At 42.5% G+C, this 23,767-nt stretch overlaps 1 protein-coding gene across 2 annotated transcripts in view; it reads right to left on the minus strand.

Annotated features, from left to right (window-relative positions):
- chst15 (carbohydrate sulfotransferase 15) overlaps nucleotides 1-23,767 on the minus strand; it is a 66,611-nt gene that overhangs the window by 34,981 nt on the left and 7,863 nt on the right. The window lies entirely within an intron of this gene.

Here is a 23,767-nt window from a genome sequence, read left to right on the forward strand (position 1 = left end):
AAGACTTAGAAGTTGTTGAAGTTTAATGGAATACAAGGCAGACACAGCTTGCAATGGCAGCAGTAAATGTCATGGAAATGTTGCCATGTAATCAGAGAGCTACACCGTGAAATCCTTTCATTTATCTATTTGTAAATCTGAGCTTGGAACACATTTTAGGGGTCCATTTGGTTTCATTCATCTTACATTGGGCAGTTGTTCAGGGGTACAGTGGCCGGTAGATCAGCCGGATGGCAACCGTGAGGTTCCCAGTTCGATCCCGGGCTCCCCTAGAGTCAGTGTCGAAGTGTCCTTGAGCAAGACACTGAACCCCCTAATTGCTCCCGATGAGCAGGTTGTGCCTTGCATGGTTTCCTCTGCCGTGTGTGTGTGTGAATGTAATGCACAATCTATGTAAAGCGCTTTGGATAAAAGCGCTATATAAATGCACCATTTAACATTTACATTTGTACACTCTCAGAGGAGTTATAGCAGCACTTTTAGGACTGCACATTGGTAGTAGGCATGAGTAGACATGCATACACCCCAGTCCTCGTTCCATCAGCACTTATTGACCGGCCTGTGTCCTTCATCAAGGAGGATGTCAATGGCTCACGCGTGAGCCTCAGGCTGTTTTAGAGGAAGATAAGGAGGGAAAGGGAGATAAGTGGGTAGGTGGGCAGTGCTGGGACGAGACGGGGAGAGAGAGAGAGGCGGACGGGAAGAAGCCAAGAAACGCACCATCAAGACACAGACAAAGGGGGAGAGAGAGAGTGAGCGATATGGAGGGAGAGCAAGAGATGTCAGCCTTCAGGGGATCCAGCTAGTAACAGCAGCAAGGAGGGGACTGGCACTTTGACAGATTTGGTCTATTCATAAAGCAATTTATATGTATCCCTCGTCCATCAGCCCGTGATGAAATAACTCAATTCCGACAGGATTTTGGCCTGGAGGAAACGCCAGGGAAACGTCACCAAAATCTCCCCTAGACAAACACACCCACTCGCGCCGCACACCAGCGTTGTTTTCGTCGACTAAAACTATGACGAAGAATGTTCGTCGAATACCTTTTTTCACTGACGAAAACTAAATAAAAACTAAGCTATGATGACTAAAACTGGGACTAAATATATTAACTAAAATGTTACGGAGGGAGAGGGACTAATGGGGAAGAGATCCAGTAGAACTAAAAGACGAGTAATTTTATGTTTGGTTGCGCTCGGGAGTTGCGCTCTGAAAATAGCAGATCTACAAGCTCACAATGCGTCGCAGCGAGCTTGTAGATCTGCTATTTTCAGCATGCAACCAAGTGTAAAATCGACTATAATTTTATGACATTTAGTCAACTAAAACTAGACTAACAGTAAAACATTTCAGATGACTAAAATACTAGCGCACCCACGCACGCACGCACGCGCGCGCGCGCACACACACACACACACACACACACACACACACACACACACACACACACACACACACACACACACACACACACACACACACACACACACACAAACGTGACTTTTTACCATTACTGGAGATTGTTTGTGATGCTCTCTAATCTCTGCATCTTGAACATGAATTAACAACTCATCACCCCGGCCTATACAATTACCACTCACCCAGGGGAGTCCGGAAAACAACCGGAAGTCAGGCTTATCAGAAAACCACAACCTCACAGACAGGCCCATAATGAAAGGCACAAACTAACATCAACGGAGTAGGCATGCACGCTGTGAGCCCCCCCCCCCCCCCCCGTGCGTCGCAAAAGGATTGCCATGGCCTTAATAATTCATTAGAGGGTCCTCTCCGTGTAGTCATTCACAGCAGGGCTGATTGGGGAATAAGGCAATCAGGCAGCTTTGTGTCAAGTCTGCCCTTCGCTCTGCAGTTAGCTGTCCATCTCCCTTCAGGAAAAGATGGGCTTGGATCCAAACCCAATCATTGGGAGATAATTACCACTCTCTAGCGTGCCTTTTCTTCACTTAACAATTTTCTTTGTTGCTGTCGTTGCCATCGCAGTCTTGTTGCTATTTGTGCGAGAAATCTGCGGTTGACTTCCATCGCGGTAATCTTTTCTTTATATCTTGCCGTTTAAGCCATCTGCCAAAGCAATAGAAGTGTGAGTGTATTCCAACTCTCTCCTGCACTGGCAGTAGTGCTGTGAAAATAAAAACCTGCTTTGCTTTGACACTGACTGTGAAGACCAAGACAAATATGCATCTTTACAGTGCAGTTCTATCATAGCCAGCAGAAAAGTATCCTCCATACTATACTTGCTTTGTCACGTGGAGAATGTCAGAGCAATTTCTTCTGGACAACAAAAAAAAAAGTTCTAAACCATTCCTCACACTGGAAGGTACTGTATGGTGCAGACACACTGGGTCTGTAGGCGGATGTCAAGTCGATGGAACACATTCACTTGGCTATGGTGCATGATAGTGCATGATGGATACAGCACAGCGAGTTGATGGCCCAACCGGAAAAGGCATTATATGAATCTACATAATTACGACTCAACCTCAACTTTATGCAAATGAGTTCCATCCAGCACAACACGGCCAGCTCGTGAAACTCAGGTCAAACTGTCAAACGAGGGCAGTGCTGATCGAATATAAATCAAGATTATGTTACTGCATCATCCAATTTAACTATTTAATTTAAAAAATATGTTAACCACAATAACCCTGGCATCCCTGTGTTGGGCAAATGTGTCATTGTTATCAATTAATATGAATTAATAATATATAACAGATTCACAAGCAAGCTTGCAGATCGTCTATTTGCACCATGTGTTGTACATGTGCTTGAGTAGTTAAGCAAATGTCCCACCCCCCCCCCCCCTCCCCTCTGTTGTCCTTGCAAATCGAACCCTGATGTCAGGCTCTCTGTGCTGTTTTGAGCCCTCTCCTGTCACACGTGTTGCCCCCTACGGCACAGCACACACTAGCACTTCCTGTTTGTGGTGGAACTAAACCAAGATCCACTTCCCTTCACTGGAAAATGTCAATAGGTCAGGCTGCGGGAGGATAAGCAGGGACTGCAGATTGGAACAGCAACTCCAGTTTATAGCACTTCCGCCAGCAGCGTCGGACAGTCGGGTTCACTCATCACTCTGTACGCTGTAGAAGATAAAGCCATAACCTGAAACGGCCTGAGTCTGCAGACATTCTGCTTACTGTCTGAGCGGTGGGTCATTAGCCAGCCCCACTCTATTCTTCCTGTTTGTTTTGTTTGTTTTCAAGAGACGACTTAAGCCATTTAGACCGGGAAATAATCTGTGTCATTTTAGATTTCTTGGGCTTTTCAAAATAGCAGATATACAAGCTCATACACAAGCTTGTAGATCTGCACAATTTTTTTAATTGTGATTTTATTTTGCAAATCTTTGAATATATATATATATATATATATATTTAAATCAAACATTTGTAAGTCAAATCTTTGCTTCTGGGGGTCCCAGAAACGAAATATTTTACAAATGTTCGCTTTAAAAAATATATATTCAAAGATGAGCACGCATTTTCAGGATTTTTCTAAAATAGCAGATCTACAAGCTCATAGCGCGGCACTCGGTGCCTCGCTATGAGCTTGTATATCTGTTATTTTTGAATAGCCAAAGAATTTAAAAAAAATGACACACAGATGCGTTCCCGGTCTTAATGGGTTAAGTGGCTCTAAAGGTGAAATGGCTCAATTATGCTATACGCGGACACAGACCTGCTTTTGAACAAAGGCGAGTTTGTTCCATTTGATGGAGGGGTGGCTGGGTTAAAGCAGGCTTTCTGCGGCGGTACAGAACAGAGTAGGTCAGGAGTCCTCATGGGCAGAGCTGCCTCGCGGTACGACCGCGCGCACAGAGACTGTGCTACTACTCTATTTTCAATATCTCCCAAGTCACTTGAACACAATGTCTCAGTGCACTCCATCACTTCATACTCTTCTCTTTTAATTTCCTTTATGCTGCAAATGGAAAAGGGATGTGAACAGGCACAGAAGGCTGCTTATGCCTGGTATTGTGTCATGTTTCCACTGTGGTTTCACGAGCCTCTCCTGCAGTTCTAGGTTATATTGCACACATTAAATTCAAGTTCAAGTTTCAAATTCCCAGTCTGTATACGTATAAAACAACTGCTCCCTATCTATCAGCTTCGGGGAGCAAAGGATCAGTCATTGGGCCACATTGAGTAAATTGCTTCAGAACCAAAAGTGGCTCATAATGGGTTATACAGTACGTGTAGCTCTTGTAATGTGTGTCGCTTGAGAAAAAAGCCTCAGCTATATGATTAAACCCCACATCTTTTCATCAGCGCCGGTCATCAGTGTCTTTAACCCATTAAGACCGGGAACGCATATGTGAGTCATTTTTAGATTCCTTTGGCTATTCAAAAATAGCAGATATACAAGCTCATAGCACGGCACCGAGTGCCGCGCTATGAGCTTGTAGATCTGCTATTTTTGAAAAATCGTTTCATTTATTCTGCAAATCTTTGAATATATAGTTTTTTTAAGCAATTGTTTTTACTCAAATCTTTGCTTCTGGGGGTCCCTGGAACAACATATTTTGAAATGGGGGTCCGTGGCCAAATACATATAATTTTGGGGTCCTTGACATGAAAAAGTCATATTGATATTATAGCAACATAAGTTTTTTCTTAGGATCTTTGTTAGGATTTAGAAGAGATTACCCTAGAAGCAAAGATTTGAGTTAAAAATGCTTTAAAAAATATATATATATCCAAAGATTTGCACAAACTTTCCATGATTTAAAAAGAATAGCAGAAAATCTGCTATTTTTGAATAGCCAAATAAATCTAAATATGACACCGATGCATTCCAGGTCTTAATGGGTTAAGGACGTGAACATTTTTCGTTTTCCGTTCTTGGTAATATTAGGTTTTGCTTGAGCTTATCGACTTGAGCCCGGTCCAAAACCTAAACCTCATATCGCATTCCAGCACGTCTTTGTGGCCTGGCGGCTGGCTGGCGCAACCTCTAATCTGCCTGTTGCTCCTGCAGATAAGTGAAGTTTAAGTTGTCACACATTGAATAATAAAAGATGTAGCACTCGCCGGCATAAAAGGACCTTCTCTGCTGAGGAAAGACATATATGCAAAGTGTCTTTTCAGCATCATTTTCAATTGAGATTCCCTCTGTAAGTGGGTCAACATTGTGGCGAACAGAAATCTTTTCGAAGCTGTAGACGACAGCAACTTACCACAGTTTCCTGTGATACTGCGTAATGACGTTTTGTGGTTCATGAACAGGCTATGCATTACATCTTTTCTTCAGTGGAAATATTGGATTGCTGAATAACTAAGAGAGGATGCCCTCAGTTTCCGTGGTTGCAAACTCCTACTGGAGACAAGTACGATAACTTATGGTGCACCTGGTCACATCGGACCACTCAACACCCCAGCCGACTCTGATTACTTTCCTAAACTCTGCTGTTTTTCCCTGTGTGAAACGTGTGAGAAGAATCATACAGGGTGGGAGTGGTTATGATTATTATGATGGACTACTTTTTTCCAACCCTTTGCCCTCCAAAGCTTAATTACCATGTAAACATTGCAGCTCATTGGATGGACGTACTTACAACTAAACAGTACGCTGATGTATGTATAAACATAATATCGAATCAAATATAAATCAAGGCAGTCTACACTTCCCAAAAGGAAATGCACGTATTTAATTCAGTCTGACCAAAAGCAGGGATAAGACACATCCCCACCAGCCATAAAAATGAATGAAAAGAGGAGGGGGGATATGTAAAGCAGAAGCATGCCCCCTCCCCCGGGCAAAAATAGAACCCGCACTGCAAGCCTGAGATATGAAAAAAAAAACTGAAAATGTTTTTTCCGCAAGGCCACTCGTGGTAATTAAAGATCAGCTTGAGGCCACCGCAAGGGTGGAACAAGCCATGAGACACATGCTAAAACACAGACTGGCTGAGCGAGCAAGGTGATAAGCAGCCCAGCCTCGCCAAGAAACCGACGTTGCGCTTCCTCGGGCACTGGCTGCCTCCTCCGCCGATTTAACGTCCGTCTTTTAAATTGCTGCGCGCATCTTAAAGGGCCAAGATGTTCCTCCACAATGTGGAGCAACATCTTGGCCACATAATTAGAATAAACTAGATCTAAATCTAATGAATAATTGTCATTGGTGGGAGTAAATACACCCCAGAGGGAGGGCCGCAGAGAGGCAGCGAGGCATGAAATTAACGCGCATAGAGCATCCGGAACTGGTATTGCAGTGGGCCGTCTCTCCAAAGTATAACAAAGCTGGCATGTGAGGAACCCTATGACCCTTCTAAAATATGTCTAGAGCGCGACCAATATCAGATTTTTGGGTCCGACGCCTAGACCAACGATTACTGAAGTTTTGACAATATTTTGTAAAAAAAAAGAAAGAAGAAAAAGGAACATTTTGATATCATTTAGATTTCGATGCACAATGCAACAAGAATTAATTGGATAACATATCCAATGTGAGAGTGTGTGTGAAATATATCAATATTTCAACCAACAACTCATACCAAATATCAACAACGTTTTAGAAATAGGGACAAACCGCAACCACCAGTCTTTACAAGCACCTTCACAGAAAAACAAGGGCAATGTCGCTTACAATAAGCAGACATGACAACCAATCATGACGCGTTGCAGAGCCTTTTTTTATTTACCAAACACGCCCCCTTTACCCAGCCACACCCCCACCATATATATATATATGAACAGAAGTGCACGCCCACAATTCAGTCTAAACGCATCCCACAAATGAACAGGGTGTTTCTTAGAGAGTATTACACACACTCTCAATAATTGCTGATACAAATGTAATCAACAAAGTCAAATTATATATAGCCCATTATATAAACCAACCTGATTTAGCAGTCAGGCTCTACTTCAAATATGTCACTTCCTTCACCCCCTTACCCCCCCCTTCCCCCCTCACCCCCACCCCCACCGGGGGACTCTGTCAAGACCAAATCCAATAATGTAAATCATATCCATGTAACACAAGCAAGACGGGCGAGGGATCAATATTCATTGTGGCTCAGAGAACACTCATTCTTCATATTACCCAGGGAGAGGTCGTCCATCATGTTTCCGCTGGATCACAGCCACCGTTGACCAGGGATCAGAATCTAATCTGCAGGAAGTTGGACGCACGTCCCTGGGGAACAGGTGAAGCCCCTATAGCCTTGAACCCACTGAAGACCTGGCCAAGTGTGAGTTATCTCCACATGGGCCTTGAATGCTCCCGTCTCAACTGCAGTGTTAGAAACATGACCTCTGACCCGGGACTCTTCAAAACCTATATATACTTCATTGAACGGGGTCCCCCAGGGGTCTGTACTTGGTCCACTTCTTTTTTTCCCTCAACACAAAATCTCTTTGCAGTGTCGCACTGAAGGTTTTAGATCAGGTATTTTCACTATTTTGGATAAGAAGAAGAAAGTCCGCACACTGTTCTCAAGCTCCAAAAAAACAAACTTTTTATGTATGCAACGTTTCGACCTTCTAGGTGTTCATCAGGCAAAAAAAAAAACGCTTTCACTATTTTCACACGATGTAAACGGTAAACACATATATGCCTAGCTGTCACACATTGTGGATAATGTGTATGACAGATGGAGCACAGTGGTGTGAAATACAGATGATAAATATTGACCGGGCTCAAAGCATTATCAATCAAAAGTAAATTATGCCATGACCAGAGCCCTACAGTAGTTACACATTGTAATAACCCGTTTCGCGGATACCGCCATCTTGGACATCCCGAACTGCATTATGGGTATGCGCAAAGCCGTATGGGAGTAATAAGGTCCACCCGCATCTCAGCCGCTTTGATAGTCTTGGGCTGTAGTACGATGACGGCAGGTTGACAGACGCGGATGATCATTTCAGTAATTAAACTGTTTGTCAGTTAAGACAGTATTTATTAGACCGTGATATTGTTGTGTCAAATGCATTAAAAAAGGTTGCCGTGCAGCATGTGTTTTAAATCTTCAACCTAAGGCTACACCAAAAGAATATGATAAAGGAATACAGAACCAGAGGAGGTCCAAATTGATATTTTTTTTTGCACTTGCAATACCCTCGCGACCCACCGCTTGGGAATCGTTGGCCGCGGTATTTGTTGGGCCAATGGTGTACCTTCATCATTCAGGGTCAAACAGGTGCAGAAACACCAACAGCTGGGATTTGAATTATTGATTTTTCGTAATGGGAGGGCAAACAGCCCAGGGTGTTTTGGACCGCACTCCTAGAGTATAAAGCCAAATCCTTTGTGCATACTATATGAACAGCCAAAGACAGAAGTGCACATTACAGTGTGTTTTGGGCTGCCTGCAGGGGTTGCCCGGCTCAGATCTTCTCATGTTGAAGGACATACTAGCCTTGCTTTGAAAATACAAAACGTTTTTTCTTTCTTTCTTTTTGAAGAGGAGCATCTAAAAACACAAGACACAATCAAGGGTTTCTTGAGTGAAGGAAGAAGCACTTCCAAGTTTTGAGGGGCATATGCAAAGCAGTGCTGTGTTTGCACAACAGCTTACAATGAATAATGCATTACGATGAACTTAGATGCAATGTGTTGCAACCTTATTTTATTTTATTTTATGTTTTTTCGCTTTAGAAAACAACTCTAAAGACCTCATCTTATGTATGTCACTATATTTCTTCATCGCTCTTAGATCTGTATTGTTGAGGTTTTCTTTTATTCATATAAGTGAGTCCTTTGAGTCCACTGTCAAACTCTTTTTCTTTTTTTTATCAACTATAGTTTTTTCCTTTTCTCCCCCAATTCCGTCATTGCCAATTCCCCCCATTGGTGTATGGTACCTGTCACTTTTAACCCCTACCGTTTTGGTCTTTGGGAAGGTGTAGACAAGCGATTCTCAGTGGGCAAGGAGGAAATTGCAAGATTTTAATAATATAACATACATTTTTAAAACATTATGTAAAAAATGAATCATGATATGTTTTCTTTAAAACCTTGAAAATGTTTTCATTGTGATACCGATAGATAGGAACTTACAAATATTCTACATTAGTTCTATTCCATTACTTCTATTCCACTACATTTCAGAGGCAAATATTATGAGTTTTGAAACATTTTCATAGTTACTTTCACAAGTTACTGTGTAGATTTATTACAAAACATGCATTAACCAGTTAAGCCCTATTTTACACTTCAAAAACAGCCGATCTACAAACTTTCAATGCATCACAATGCGACACATTGTGATATCTGCTATTTTCGAAAGATATTGACACATTTTACAAACTAAAAAAAACTAAAAAACATTGTGAAATGGGACATTCTGTATAATGATTAGTACTTGAACTAAAATAAACATTTTGTAAGTATATTTTAATGTCAATACTTCTGTACTTTTACTCAAATCAAATGCAGGCTCTTTACTTGTAACAGAGTATTTTTACATTGTGGTATTGCTACTTTTACTTAAAGGAGTTGATGACCGGTGGAAAGATCCTAATGTCTCCGGTAGGAGACTCCGCAAGGAATGCGACAAAAACAAAAACATCTCCATGAATTCAAGGCTTTATGGGGTGTGTAATTGATAGAAAATATTTCGTCATATTTTGGGCGAACTACTCCTTTAAGTAATAAAATCGGAGTACTTCTTCCACCACAGAGTACTTCTTCCACCACGTCTTCCTCTGCCGGCTTTCCACCCGCAGCAGGCGGCCCATTGTGTTTGTTGGAGTGTCCGGGCCAAGCCGGAGGCACCGCATTGGAATTGAACCCCAGTCTCCATGGTGACTGCATGAGTGTCAATCTGTTTGGTTCCTCTCTCTCATCTATAATCTTCTGTCAGTGGTCTATTATGTCTATCTTGTGTTAATCTAAATCCCCTATTTGTTGGTTTATTTGTGTGTCTCGATGAAAATCAGATGTGGGTTGAAGGCTAAGTGGCCAATAAAATGAGAGTGTGGGAGAGGAGAAATGGTTGGTGGACTGGAAGGAACCACAGAGAAGAGAAACACACTCAGAACGGAGACTCTGAAATCCCCAAGAAATCACGACATATCGATGTCCCACGCCAACAGAGAGACGAGGTGTTAAAAGTGGCATTGCGGTTGCTCAGTGATGTGTAGGAGGATTGTAGCAGCTGACAAGACAACCTCTAACATTTTCCATCAGGCGTCATTATCCACTTTGAAAGTAGGAGGAAAAAAAACACACGATCGTCTCTCCCAACTCATCATTGCACAGGTTCTCTATTTATTCATTCTCATAAATAATGGATGGAGGGTGGATAGTACAGTTGTCCATGGCTGTCTCGTGGAATGCATTGTACGATGACGGTCACATTTTTGCGCCCTTTGTTACTACAGTACTACTTTGTTTTTAGTTTTTCAAGCCTACAACAGACAGACATTTTAAAAAGATTTATGAAATCAAAACACAGTGTTTTGAAAGAAGTGTCTGAACTAGAATCCTCCATATTGTTAAGGCCTTTGCAGACAGGGTGCGATTTTCCGCACGGAAAAAAAACGGACAATATAATTTTTTAAATGAACACATGGTTCTCAATGACCTTATGCACACCGGCTCCGAATTTACCGTGCGGCGATGCGTTTTTTTTTTCAATCGAACTCAGTTCGACTTCGATTCGTGCATCTTTTCTCATGCGGTAAAAACTGATTGACTAATCGCACCCTGTGTGCAAAGGCCTTTACTTTGACATCATATGGATGGGTTATATCACTGGTTTTCATAGAGGAACTCCGAGACTCAGCGTTAAAACAGCAATGAGGTCTTCATAGTGTAGAAATGGGGGTCCATGGCCTAATGCGTGTCAAACTTGGGGTTCTTAAAATGTAAAAGATTGAGAATCACTGGGTTATATTTAAGAAAGAAATCTCTGTTTTCTATAACTACTACTACAAAAAACAGTGTCTGCCATAGAAAAGTGCGATGTCCAGTAAAAGAGATGCACGGCAATATGGACAGTGGCTCAGGAGGTAGGACGGAGGTACCAGGTTTGATCCCTGCATGGCTCCCCCTGCGTTAGTGTGGAAGTGCCCCTGAGCAAGCCACTTAACCTAACCTATCCCAATGAGCAGGTTTGGTGCCTGCATGGTTTCCTTCGCCATCGGTGTGTGAATGTAATGCTCCTTGGCCTTGGCTGACCTTTTCAGCATTCATCTAACACCTGTTTCTATATATACAGCAGGAGTCCTTGATGTTTTTCGCCGCAAGGACCCCCTAGCTGAAAGAGAGATGAAGCAGGGACCCCCCCACTACATATTGTTTCACATTGTGTTGCAGATTAAACAGACAGTTATCCACTTAAATCCTCAATACTTAGAACACTTGCACTTGGTCTGCTTTTTCTCCCCCTACACCAAACCTCTTTGCCGAAAATAGCCGATCTACAAGCTCACAACGTCTCGCAGCGCGAGGCGTTGTGAGCTTGTAGATGCTATTTTCGACCAATGTTCCCCTCATAATAGGGATGCTAGGATTCAAGTGGTTAATGTAAAAAAAAGAAAGAAAAAAGGTTCCTATCACACAAAGATTTGGCGGCCCCCCCTGTAGTAACTCTGAGGACCCCCCTAGGGGTCCCGGACCCCCTGTTGAAGACCCCTGCTATACAGTACATGTCCCAGTGAATGTCTTTTTTCTCGGGTTTGACCGAACTGGCTGCCTGCATTTTTGGAACTTGGACCGAAATTAAGCTCAATCTACCGTTAATATTCTGTCCTGATAAGCGGCAGACATTACCTGGGGGGGGGGGGAAGCATTGGCCAATTAATCCAATAGGAATGTTTACTGTTATCCAGTGGAATGCGTGTGAACTCACTCACAGCGCAACAAACCCGGGCGCCAGGTCCAAACTAGCTCACAGAAAACATCCAGATTTTTGGATAAACAGGGCTAGCGTGTAGAAGAAAATGGACGGGAACATACACGAGAACAAATACAAAGGGGGAAGCAGTCAGAATGCTTTGGTTTTCACTTGTTTGTGTTGTTTGGAGGCTGTTTTGAGAGCGAGCATATTGTCAGCCACTTGAAACGAAAAGTCTATTTCCAGAATGAGAGGATACTTCCCCTTACATGCGCCTTTCCCACCGGTGTCTCTCACACACTACATTTTTCTTTTCACTCATCTGTAAACAACACTCTGTACTTTGAGGTCACAACACATTTCGAAGTTGGTGAACCGCTGGAGTTAAGCCCCAAACAAAAAAGAATTGCCTTTACGACACATCTGCACTGTGTTTTTAGTAAACATCTTAGAACGGATCGAGCAGCGATGGAATGAGCCAAAACAAAATATTAAAAAACTGCCAAGATCAGAGTGAGTAACCTCTCATTACAGCCACTGAACATAAACAGTCTGATTAGATCTATAATGATACGTAATAAACATGCTGCTGTGTGCGTGTGTGCGTGCGTGCGTGCGTGCGTGCGTGCGTGCGTGCGTGCGTGCGTACGTGCGTGCGTGCGTGCGTGCGTGCGTGCGTGCGTGCATGCGTGTGAGCAAACTTGATCATGTAAACCTTAACTGATAATCATCCAGGAAACCAGGAAAGTGTTTATATTGAAGACTTTACTGAAACTGACATGAAAAAATGCTTTCATTATTTATCGATACCGTTTCTAGCTTGGAAATGTCACATCCTTTTTCGATGACAGTCAATGCCCCACTTCTTTATACTGTAAATATATGGCATAGTAACAGCATTCAACACAAAATACTCCATAGCAGCTTGTGGATCATATTCAAAAGTGCATCATTTATTAACTCCTCTTGAAAATTCACTTGGATTAATATTATTAAACGTAAATTCTTTGCTCTCATGCCTCAGCTTGTTATCACCAGTTTACAACCGCAGTGAGTGACTACATAGCGCTATAAAATGCACCCAGCGATCATAACACAATACCCGCTGTCACCAATGCTTCTGAATTTTTTAACAAGTGCGAAATCTCAGAGTGCATGTATTACGAGTTGCAAATTGCCGCTGCGACGTGTATCATTCTGTGCTGAGCCCCCGGTCGGTCGCAAGAGGAGGCCCACTGAGATGGCTGGATGGAGCGTGTCATATCTCCCTGTCATTTATTGTCCCTCACCACCAGACAGCCACAAACATCAGCTTGGCATTTCAGTACACCAGAGAGAGAGAGAGAGAGTGAGTGGTGATGCCATGCGCTGTTGCAGTGCCTGAGTGATCTGTTAACCCTTTAAGACCTGAGGCCGCTTCTAAAAAAAAATCTAAATCCTAATAGTTTTTCGGAAAAAAATATAAAAAAATATTTTTCACGATTTTTCAAAAATAGCAGATCTACAAGCTCATAGCGCGGCACTCGGTGCCGCGCTATGAGCTTGTATATCTGCTATTTTTGAATAGCCAATGAAATCTAAAGTGACACAGATGCGTTCCAGGTATCAATGGGTTAAAGGTCTGAAGTGCAAATCTGATTTCCTAGAGAAACGGAAAAGGAGAACCGAGGGAGTAAGCGGAGTTCATTTGTTACACTAAATGAGGCTTTACTTTCACAAAGTAGTCCATTAGTTGAAAGAAATGTGTTTTTCAGTGTGAGTGCTCAGCAACCCCCCCCACCCCACCCCACCCCCAGCCCTTATCCCCCCGATTAAATAAACTTGTTTACCCACCCGAGCGACTCTCTCAGTCTATGAAATGACTCACTTGAGAATGCTTGCAGACCCCTGACCAAAACAAACCCCCCTATTACCACCCCCTGCCAGTTCTCTGATTAACTCCGCTACAATCACAGATTTTCGACTTTCCCCCTTTTGGAATTCCCTACAGGGCTCCAATTTGGAAGTTGTTGAAGCTTAAACTTAGACTCATCTGCATCTCTGTTCATTGAATTACCGGGAGCGAAGTCATCCAAAGGCTTAGTCATTGAGGGGGAGCACTTCGCCATGTGTCAGAGGAACCTTACGGTCCGCTATGTTTCTAAAAGAAAGCTATAATTACACCTCTAATTCTCTCGCCCCCCTGAGGTCCTCCAGGGAGAAACAATGTAGGTTTCCCTCTATATACGGTTGGCCTTAGACGTCTGGAGTTCAAAGTCAAAGCCTCTTTTTCCTGTGTTTACACAGCCTACTGCTGCCAGGGGTGCAGGGATGCAGACGTGGTATGTGTGTGTGGAGCGCTGGCCTGGCCTGTGACAGGCAAGAAAACGTGTGAATTCACACAGAATGTGTTAGTTATCAAACTGGTTTAGTCACTGTAACTGTCACCAGGCAGCAGTGGATGTGACGCACTGTGAGCTTGTAGATCTGCTATTTTCAAAAGATTTGTATACATTTGAAAACTTGTGAAATGAGACATTCTGCATAATGAGTACTTTCTACTTTTGGTACTTTGGTACTTTTAGTGCGTTTTGATACCAATACTTTTGTACTTTTACTCAAGCACATTTTGTATTCCGGACTTTTACTTGTAAGAGAGTATTTCTACATTGCAGTATTGATACTTTTAACTTAAGGTAAAAACTGTGAGCACTTTTTCCACCACTAACTAAATCATCAGTCAAATTTGCACATTTACAGCAGAATATTGCTGACACAGCCATATCAGTAACACCAGCTACTTGGGGAATCTCTGCGCAGATGGGAATATTTTGTCAGCACACGCGTAGAACTGTGAGAAAACAGCGTCGGCCGAGTGCGCCAGTCCTCCAACGAGAAAACCCAGAGTGATAAACAAAAGCCTGCCGTACACTCGTCAAGCAGCTATACGTCTCGCCAGGGTCAAAGGTTAATATTGAGTTCCGTTTACCAGACAGGCTTGAAATGTCTTGTTCAAGTGTGAGACTTCCCTGTAGGGCTGTTTATATCTTTGCAGACTTCCTGGCAACACTACACTAGACTACAGCGTCGAGGTCACTTGGAGAGTGCAAAGGAATTTGTGTGAATGTTAGTGTCATTACAGCAGCTATCATTTTGTGGGGGATGACGTTGCCAATTTGTGCCTGCATGGAATTTCATATCGGTGCCGCGAGCCCAATGCCCGTGTGTGTGAACCTTGCTGGACCAGTAAAGGGCAATAGTCAGACACCGTGGCTCTTACACCGCGGGCAAGACGGATGAGGAGGCGTAGTCATAACATTTTCTCCCTCGCCCGCAATTTGTCACGACTTGGCCAAGCAGATAGAATTGTGATGAAATTGCCTTTGCTACAATCTACTGAAAAGGATGCAAGTATTAGTGAGATTTATGCCCGAATACACTTACATTTACGGTGTAAGTGATCCCGTCTGGTAGAGAGGTGGAACATATTGGCAACCTTAAATCAAATGACGCCCCTCTCAAAAACACAAAACAAATTGAGATACCGTTGTAATTAATCCTCCGAAAAGTAAAGAGAGACCTCTTAATGCTCTTAACTTAAACTTGAGCCTTAACCTGGCATGCTGTGAAGCCCAAGTATTTGTTCAGCCTTCATTATCTAAGACTAATGCAATAGGAGGCGGATAAAATACTGTCTCTCATAAGCGGAGAATTGGCAAGGCAATGAATTAGTTATGGGTCCTCTGGGGTGCGCCACGATGGCGTCCCCTAAATCTGTTTGCATCGGGCCCATCCCTCAGATGTGTGACAGTCAGTAAAAGTATGAATACTGCAATGTAGAAATACTCTGTTACAAGTAAAAGTCCGGAATAAAACATTTACTTGAGTAAAAGTACAAAAGTGTGGCATCAAAATGTACTTAAAGTACCAAAAGTAAAAGAACCCAGAATGTCCCATTTCAAGGACATTTGCAATGGTATAAAAATCCTATTATTTATATTTATGGCTGAAATGTATATAGGGCTGAAGTGGTTAATGTATGTTTTGTAAAAATAATCAAAATCTAAAAAGTAACTAGTACTGTAACTAAAGTTTAAAAAAAATTGTAGTGGTGTAAAAGTACAATATTTGCCTCTGATATGTAGAGGAGTAGAAGTAAAAGTATTGGAATTTGTAAATTACAGATACCTCAAAATTGTTCTTAAGTACGTATGTACTTAGCTACTTTACACCACTGGATTTAGTAGCCATGACAGCAATAGGTTTTTGGTGATGAACAATAACTGTATTGCCATATCGCATCATTAGAATCCTATGAATCATGCATCATACTGTAGGTTGGAGGCAAACACATCCCCTTTAGAGATACAAGTAGGATTGCTCAAGCTTAACCACATGAACCTAAGTGTCCCTATTCTGGGATGAACATTCTAAATATCTCCGCCGAAAATAGAACGGATTCCGCTCAACTAAGTATAGGGTTATGTTTGAGTGTTAAGATAAATGATGTGGCAAATTTGTCACCAACAGACATTATGGCACATCATTTCTCCTCAGAGCATGATGTTTGTCCTGATGAAGGTCTTTGACCGAAACGTTGTTAACTGAATACATTTTTTTTTTGCCAGTTCCAGACAGTGTGCAGGACCTCCTTCTTTGATATCTATCATTGATATCAAAGATGCCTTCAGAACATGGAACATATCCACAGAGAACACTTGTTTAGGCCACTGCGCTGGTCTACTTTCTTGATATCTGAGGAAGAATAGTTGAAAAAGAACTGTGTGTGTGTGTGTGTGTGTGTGTGTGTGTGTGTGTGTGTGTGTGTGTGTGTGTGTGTGTGTGTGTGTGTGCGTGCGTGTGCACTTGCGTGCGTGCATGTGCGTGGATCCCACAATGGTCACAGCAGTTTTTTGCTTCTTTAAGCAGCGGATTCCAGCACACCCTGAGTGCTGTAATATCTCAGAGGGCTGTTTGTACATACTACAGTATACACGCAGTCACACTTATCCTTGTGCAACATGCAAATTAATAGTTTCCACTGTAGCCCTACGCGTGCACATGCACACATGGACCCACACACTCAGCTTCACACTCAGTAGGCTATTTGTGGTTGTTTTGTCTTATGTTTATGTTCAACTTACTTGTTGTTTTTTGTTTTAGTTGAGAACCTTGTACAGTATAAGCCCTATAGGGTTGTTTTCCTTTCTCAGCAGCACTTATTTCTGTGTTTTTTTAAACTGTTACCTTATGTACTATTTGTATTGTGCGAATCAATAAAACTAAACAAAAACAAACTCTCCCGATAGCCTGCAGAGAGAACAAAGCAGAGATTCATGGAGGCATGTGCATTCCCTGGTTACCATTGACTGTACTTTTAATATAATTTATACAACCCATTTTAAGGTGATTCCATTTTTGGTTCAGTGTCTATTTTCTAATAATGAGACTTGAACGTACCACACTTTTTACTTCAAACTTTTTGTTAAATGAAAGCAATCTTCCTTTATAAGTAAGAGTAGGCCTAGTGAGGGGAACATGTCAAGGGTGCCTATACTTATTGTAAGTCGCTTTGGATAAAAGCCTCTGCTAAATGACTGTAATGTAATGTAATGTAATGTATACTTGATCAAAAATGGGGGAGCAAAGTTTTAGGTTGAAGGATGGCACTGATAGGTCCAGCGGTTTGTGAGATTAGGTACGGACACACACACACACACACACACACACACACACACACACACACACACACACACACACACACACACACACACACACACACACACACACACACACACACACACACACACACACACACACACACACACACACACACACACACACACACACACACACACACACACACAAATGTGATGAAAAACGGCTAATCCAAAAGCTAATCCAGGTTTTCAGACGATAGTATAGGATTCTGAAATTCCATTAACTAACAGAAGCTGCAACAAAGCATTTTTAGAAGCCATTGGGCAGTTAACAAACCCTACTAAACTGTATGTTTTTGCGATTTGGCTCATGTTCAAATCACTTGTTTTATGTTCAGGGTTGACACTGACGGAATGTGGACCACGTCGTCTCCATGTCGGAAACTAACCATGTGCAATCTCAGCCGGCTTGCTCAGGTGCGCCTCACAGGGCTTAAGGCCTCTGCTGGCACGACTGCCTTGTTTTCAATGCCAGCAGTTTTATTGAGTCCTCACGATCCGCAGGTCAGCATTCCTTCGGTGTCATGGGTGCACAAAAGGGCTGCCCCCCCCCGGCCTGGAAGGGCCGGTTCTGAGGATAAGGGAACATAAGGCTTAAACTGACCATACGCTGTGGTTATGCCCACAGATTCATACAACAAAGGTTTTAAGGCATTAAAGGAGGAGTTCACCCAAACAATGACTTATTTTCTACCAATTACAGTACACACCCCATGAAGCCTTGATTTCATGGATTTATTTTTGTTTTTGTGGCATTCCTAAGACAATAATTTGATGACCGTGTGTATTTCCGGTAGGAGACACAAATAATCTACTTTGTGTCTCCTACCGGATACATTCGCCGGTAGGAGACGGGAATCAAATTATTATCTTAGGAATGCAACAAAAACAAAAAATAATCCATGGATTCAAGGATTCATAGGGTGTGCAAATGATAGAAAATAAGTCATTTTTTGGGTGAACTCCTCCTTTAACATATATCCACACAAAAGAAAAAGGTCAAACATGTTTGACCTGATGAAGGTCTAAGGACAGAAACGTTGTTTGCTTAATAAAGTTTAGTCCTAGACAATGTGTTGGACCTTTTTCTTTGTGTGCATATGGACCTTCGTCATATGGACACTTATGAATATTGTTTTAAATCTTTGAAACATTTAGCCTATTATAGGCTAATGACATGCCCAAAATAGGGATGCCAGGTTGAAAGTGGTTAAAGGGATAGTTCACCCCCCAAAAATATTTTTTTCTATCGATTAGTCACCCCATGTAGACTTGAATTCATGGATATTTTTTTAGTTTTTGACGCATCCCTAAGCCAATAATTTGTTGACCAGCGGACCGGTAGGCAGCGGTTCTGGTAGGAGACACAAAGGAGACTCTTTGTGTCTCCTACCGGAAACCGCTGGCAGTCATCAAATTATTGGCTTAGGAATACGACAAAAACAAAAAAATATCCATGAATTCAAGTCTACATGGGGTGACTAATCGATAGAAAAAATCATTCTGGGGGTGAACTATCCCTTTAATAATGGTCGAGCCTCATACCAACTGCCCAGAGCTTTTACTTTTGACTCTTTACTTTTATTTATTTCGCGCCAGCTGTACCAACCCCGCTGCTGTGAATCAAACTTATGCTCCCATCAATTGCGCTGCCTATAAACTTTAACATTACCGCCCTCAAACTAGAGCCCAAGGTCTCTTATTTTGGGTTTCTGAGACACTGATTTACCGTATTGGTACAATCACTGCAGAAACAACACATACACATACAGCAGAAAGGGATAAAAAACTGCCTGTGATGGCCTGGGCCGCAGTGTGGCGGTCCAGGCACCCTAGGCTGCACTTCCAGTCTGACAGTGTGTCAGGGGTTCGAATCCCGTCCCCGATGACCTTTGCTGCGTGTCAGTCTACTGTCCTATTTATAAAGGCATAAAAAATGCCCCCAAAAAAATGCCTATGATGCTCAGAGGAGAGCAAGAAGTCGTGTGTGTGTGAACAAATTCTAGTGTACAACAATAAGTGCTCGTGGTTCGGATAGAACAGTGAGGTGAAAAAGTACGTGTGGTATTGAAAGGTTTCACAGTTCCTCATCAAAAAAAGTTTAGCCGGAGGTAATTGGAAAATGAACACATCCTTCCCTATAGTGATAGTACAATATTCTGGGGGCCCCGGCCCCCACAGCCCCGTGCTGAGGCCCATTAGAGTGACATCTGGAAGACAGATACTTCAGTACGGAGCTAGCACAACCACTAATACTGGGTCTTTCTGCAAACCTAAGGGATTCCATGGCACTACATGAAAGTGCTCATGAGCCCAAAGCCAGGGTATATATATAGATGCTCAAAAATCATGTGTGGAAAAGGAGAACACTCCAATACGTTTCACAGATATATGTATTAAACATATAATTTACCCCATTGACTTGTATTTTCTTTGAGATGAGTTATGGAAAATGGAGGAATTCAATGGATCGTCAATAAGCGAGACCCAATTGTGGCTTGTGATTTGTTGCTCCAAAACACAAGCACTGAAAGGAAAATCATGTAGGCCTAACTAGATACTAGTTAGCCCCCCCCCCCCCCCCCCCCCCCCCACGACCACCACTTGAGCAGCCATCAGCTGGGTGAAGCTGTAAAAGCAATTTCCCCTCCCTTACCCTGGATGTAGCCTAACTGCATAGCTAATTATTATACAAAATAATGATTAATTCATTATTATGATTCATATTTGTATTTCAATTATTATTACTTGTTACTTTACTTTTTCCTTCGTTGTATCTCTTTTTTTCTGTATCTGTGTTTATACGCCGGTACTGCCATGACAACTGAATTTCCCTCATGGGATCAATATACTGTCGGTCTGTCTGCCTGCATGCCTGCCTGCCTGCCTGCCTGTCTGTCTGTTTGTCTGTCTGTCTACCTAATAATCTAATAATCCTAACCCTAAAATACATGTGGTTTTAGCTTATCACACCAGCAGAGAGACTTGCACTATGGCTTTAATGGCAACAATGACGAACACGCCATGAGTCAGTGGCTTGTGAATAGCACTGCTGACCACAGAAATAATTCTTCCATTTGGAATATTTCATAGGAAAAGCCACAACTTAAGCACCAGAAGCGATAGGCTAGCATCCACCGCAGGCATCCCCCATCCATCAAAGTACTATTCTCATTTGATGAAATCCATCTTTATAGCACAACTCAATACAGATGGCGAGGCATATAAAAACCAGTTGATTTCTTCATGCGTCATTAATACAAGCAATGACCCACCACTTGGCAGTGGCAGGCATAGCATCTCTGTGGGCTGCCAGATGCAACCTCCTTACTCAGCAGTTCTAAGCCAAACCTCAGCTTGATGGTCACCTTACATGATGCGCCATCTCATGTTCTTTAACCCATTAAGACTGGGAACGCATCTGTGTAATTTTAAGATTTCTTTGGCTATTCAAAAATAGCAGATATACAAGCTCATAGCGCTCTTTTAGTTTTTTGAAGGACTTGACAAGAGTAACCACTTAAGCCCTATACACAGTATACTTTGTCTTGACGACAAATGGCAAATATGTTCACCTATACCCTTGGGAGCCCGTCCCTGAGTTAGAGTCAAAGTGCCCTTGAGCAAGACACATACAGTATAACCCGGCCTAACTGCTCCCGGGAAAGGCTGTCAGCCTTTACTGGGCTGGCCATCAAAATAATTGTATTCTTGGGACACATAATTTCCTTACACTAAACAGTCTGCCTCGCGTAGACAGGCAACAACATTTAAACGTTTTATGCAAGACGAGCAGGGATTTTTTCAGCTCGGCCTCCTGTAGTCTCTTTGCCTTGGCCCTGCCTTGCCTTGGCCCTTCTTCTCAAAAGCATCAGCAACAACAGCTCCTCTTCAGCATCCAAATCAGCGTCCGTCATATTTCCAACAACTGAACAACAACAAACGTCCTACTTCTGTCTCCAAATGTAGCGTCGCATTATGGGTAGGCCACACTCTCGCAACTGCCATCTAGTGGATGAATAGGTGTATAGGCCTGTATGTTCTCGTATTAAACGTATGGAGTATGCTAGGTGTAATAACAAACGCACAAGCGTCCTCACCCCTGACGCGCGTGAAAACCCATCTACGTGAACCTTGAACAAGCCTTGAGCTGGTTGGTGCCTTGCATGGTTTCCTCTGCCATCGGTATATGTGAATGTAATGCACATTGTCAAGTGCTTTGGTTAAAAGGCACTTTGGATATACTAAATGCACCATTTACCATTTAATTTACCATTTCATGCCCACAAAAGGGTTGAAAGTGGTTTAACATGGACTGAGATTAAGGAACGCTATCACACTTTCCCCTTGTGTTACAGAGGAGCCAAAAACATTGGATATAAAGACTTCCACTCATGCCATTCTCAAGATAAGCAGATTAATGGCTGTCAGCATGTTAACTTAATCTCGGCGAGCCCATCAATCACATTGAGCAATAGCCTCGGATTGGCCCCCTTCAGACAGACATCACCTCCTTGGAAGCGCTCCCCCTCTTGCAAACGTCCACATAAATCCATCCCGGCCATCTACATACTCTCATCAGGAATACATAACACAACTTCATTGGGGCAGCCATCAATCAACCAAGCCTCTCTCATGCACAATTATTTTGCTGGCACAGTCACAGTCCAACTCCTATACTCGGCCATTGCTGCCAAACAACATTTCCCGATTTTAGCTCATTGTACAGCGTTGTGAGCTTGTAGATCTGCTATTTTCAAACATTTTAGTACTTTTACCTTTGGTACTTTAAGTACATTTTTATACCAAATACTTTTGTACTTCTACATTGCAGTATTGATACTTTTACTTAAGTAAAACATTTGAGTACTTTTTCCACCACTGCTAAAAGCTCACAATGCGTCGCATTCCGTGACGCATTGTGAGCTTGTAGATCTGCCATTTCCGGGGCACGCAGCTCCGTCATACGACATAAGCGTGAATTTAGGGCATTATACTCCAAAGCTAGAGCCCGCTGTCATCCATAGATGGAACTGGAAGCCCCACAAAGCAACTCATTCAAAACAGCTATGTCTATGAAACATTTCCAGCGACAAAGAGTTACCGGTGACAGGCCAGGCGCTTAAAGGCAAGCGTGTTTAAGGCCTGACGTGTTTTGATAGGCCACTGAATAGGCCTGGGACATCTCTTCTGAATAAGGGATGCAGGATAAAAGGGAAAACGCCATGCGGGACAGCCAGTATCTCCGTTTTTTTTTTTACGTGTGATGATGCAAAAACGCCATCAGCATTCTGATGAGTTATTTCTCTCCGGAAACACACTCAGGATGTTTTTCTTGCTTTTATTGTACAAGCAAAGGAGTGACATCTCTATGCATTGGATGACTACATTCCCGTGAGAGAGAGAGAGAGAATAGTCATCCGATCCGAAAATAACCATTAGGACAGCAAACACCCGACTTGGCTGAGGCCAAGACTGAATCGCTCGGAGAGCGAGCCTGTTTACAACAGATGGCATCATGCACTCAAACACACACGATAGCGAGCAAGCTATACGTTTTGGCAGGAATATCATTACAAACCGCACACTCGAGCCATTGTGGTGGCAAAAGACTGGAAAGTTCACAAATCTGACATTTGAGACAGCGGGTAAAAAATGATGCCAAAAGTTTAATCTAAAGGCAGTGGTGGAAGAAGTACTGGTATTGGTATCACAATGTACTTAAAGTACCGAAAGTAAAAGTACTCATTATGCAGAATGTCCCATTTTAATGTATAACAATGTATATTAACAATCTTTTGAAAATAGCAGATCTACAAGCTCACAATGCGTTGCATTGCGACGCATTGCGACTCATTGCGACGCATTGCTGAAAATAGCCGATCTACAAGCTGACAACGCGTTGTCAGCTTGTAGATCTTCTATTTTCAGAGCGCAACACCCCGAGCGCAACCAAACATAAAATGACTTGTCTTTTAGTTCCACTGGATCTCTTCTCCACTCGTCCCTCACTTAACATTTTAGTCTAGTTTTTATTTGTTGACAAAATTGACATATATATATTTAGTTTACATTACATTTTTCGTCATGGTTTTAGTCGACGAAATCAACACTGCCTCGCACATAGAAATGCAAATGTATGGCTTTGTCTTCATGGGGCCATCAACTGTACTCGCCTGGCAGGTATACTCAGGGGTGAAAGTGTGTCGGTACAGCGTTCCGTTAAAAGATTCAGCGCCGGTATGCCGTACCGAGAAGAAGA

The sequence above is a fragment of the Gymnoscopelus microlampas genome, assembly GCF_963454915.1.
Source record: "Gymnoscopelus microlampas genome assembly, chromosome: 14".
Taxonomy (NCBI): domain Eukaryota; kingdom Metazoa; phylum Chordata; class Actinopteri; order Myctophiformes; family Myctophidae; genus Gymnoscopelus; species Gymnoscopelus microlampas.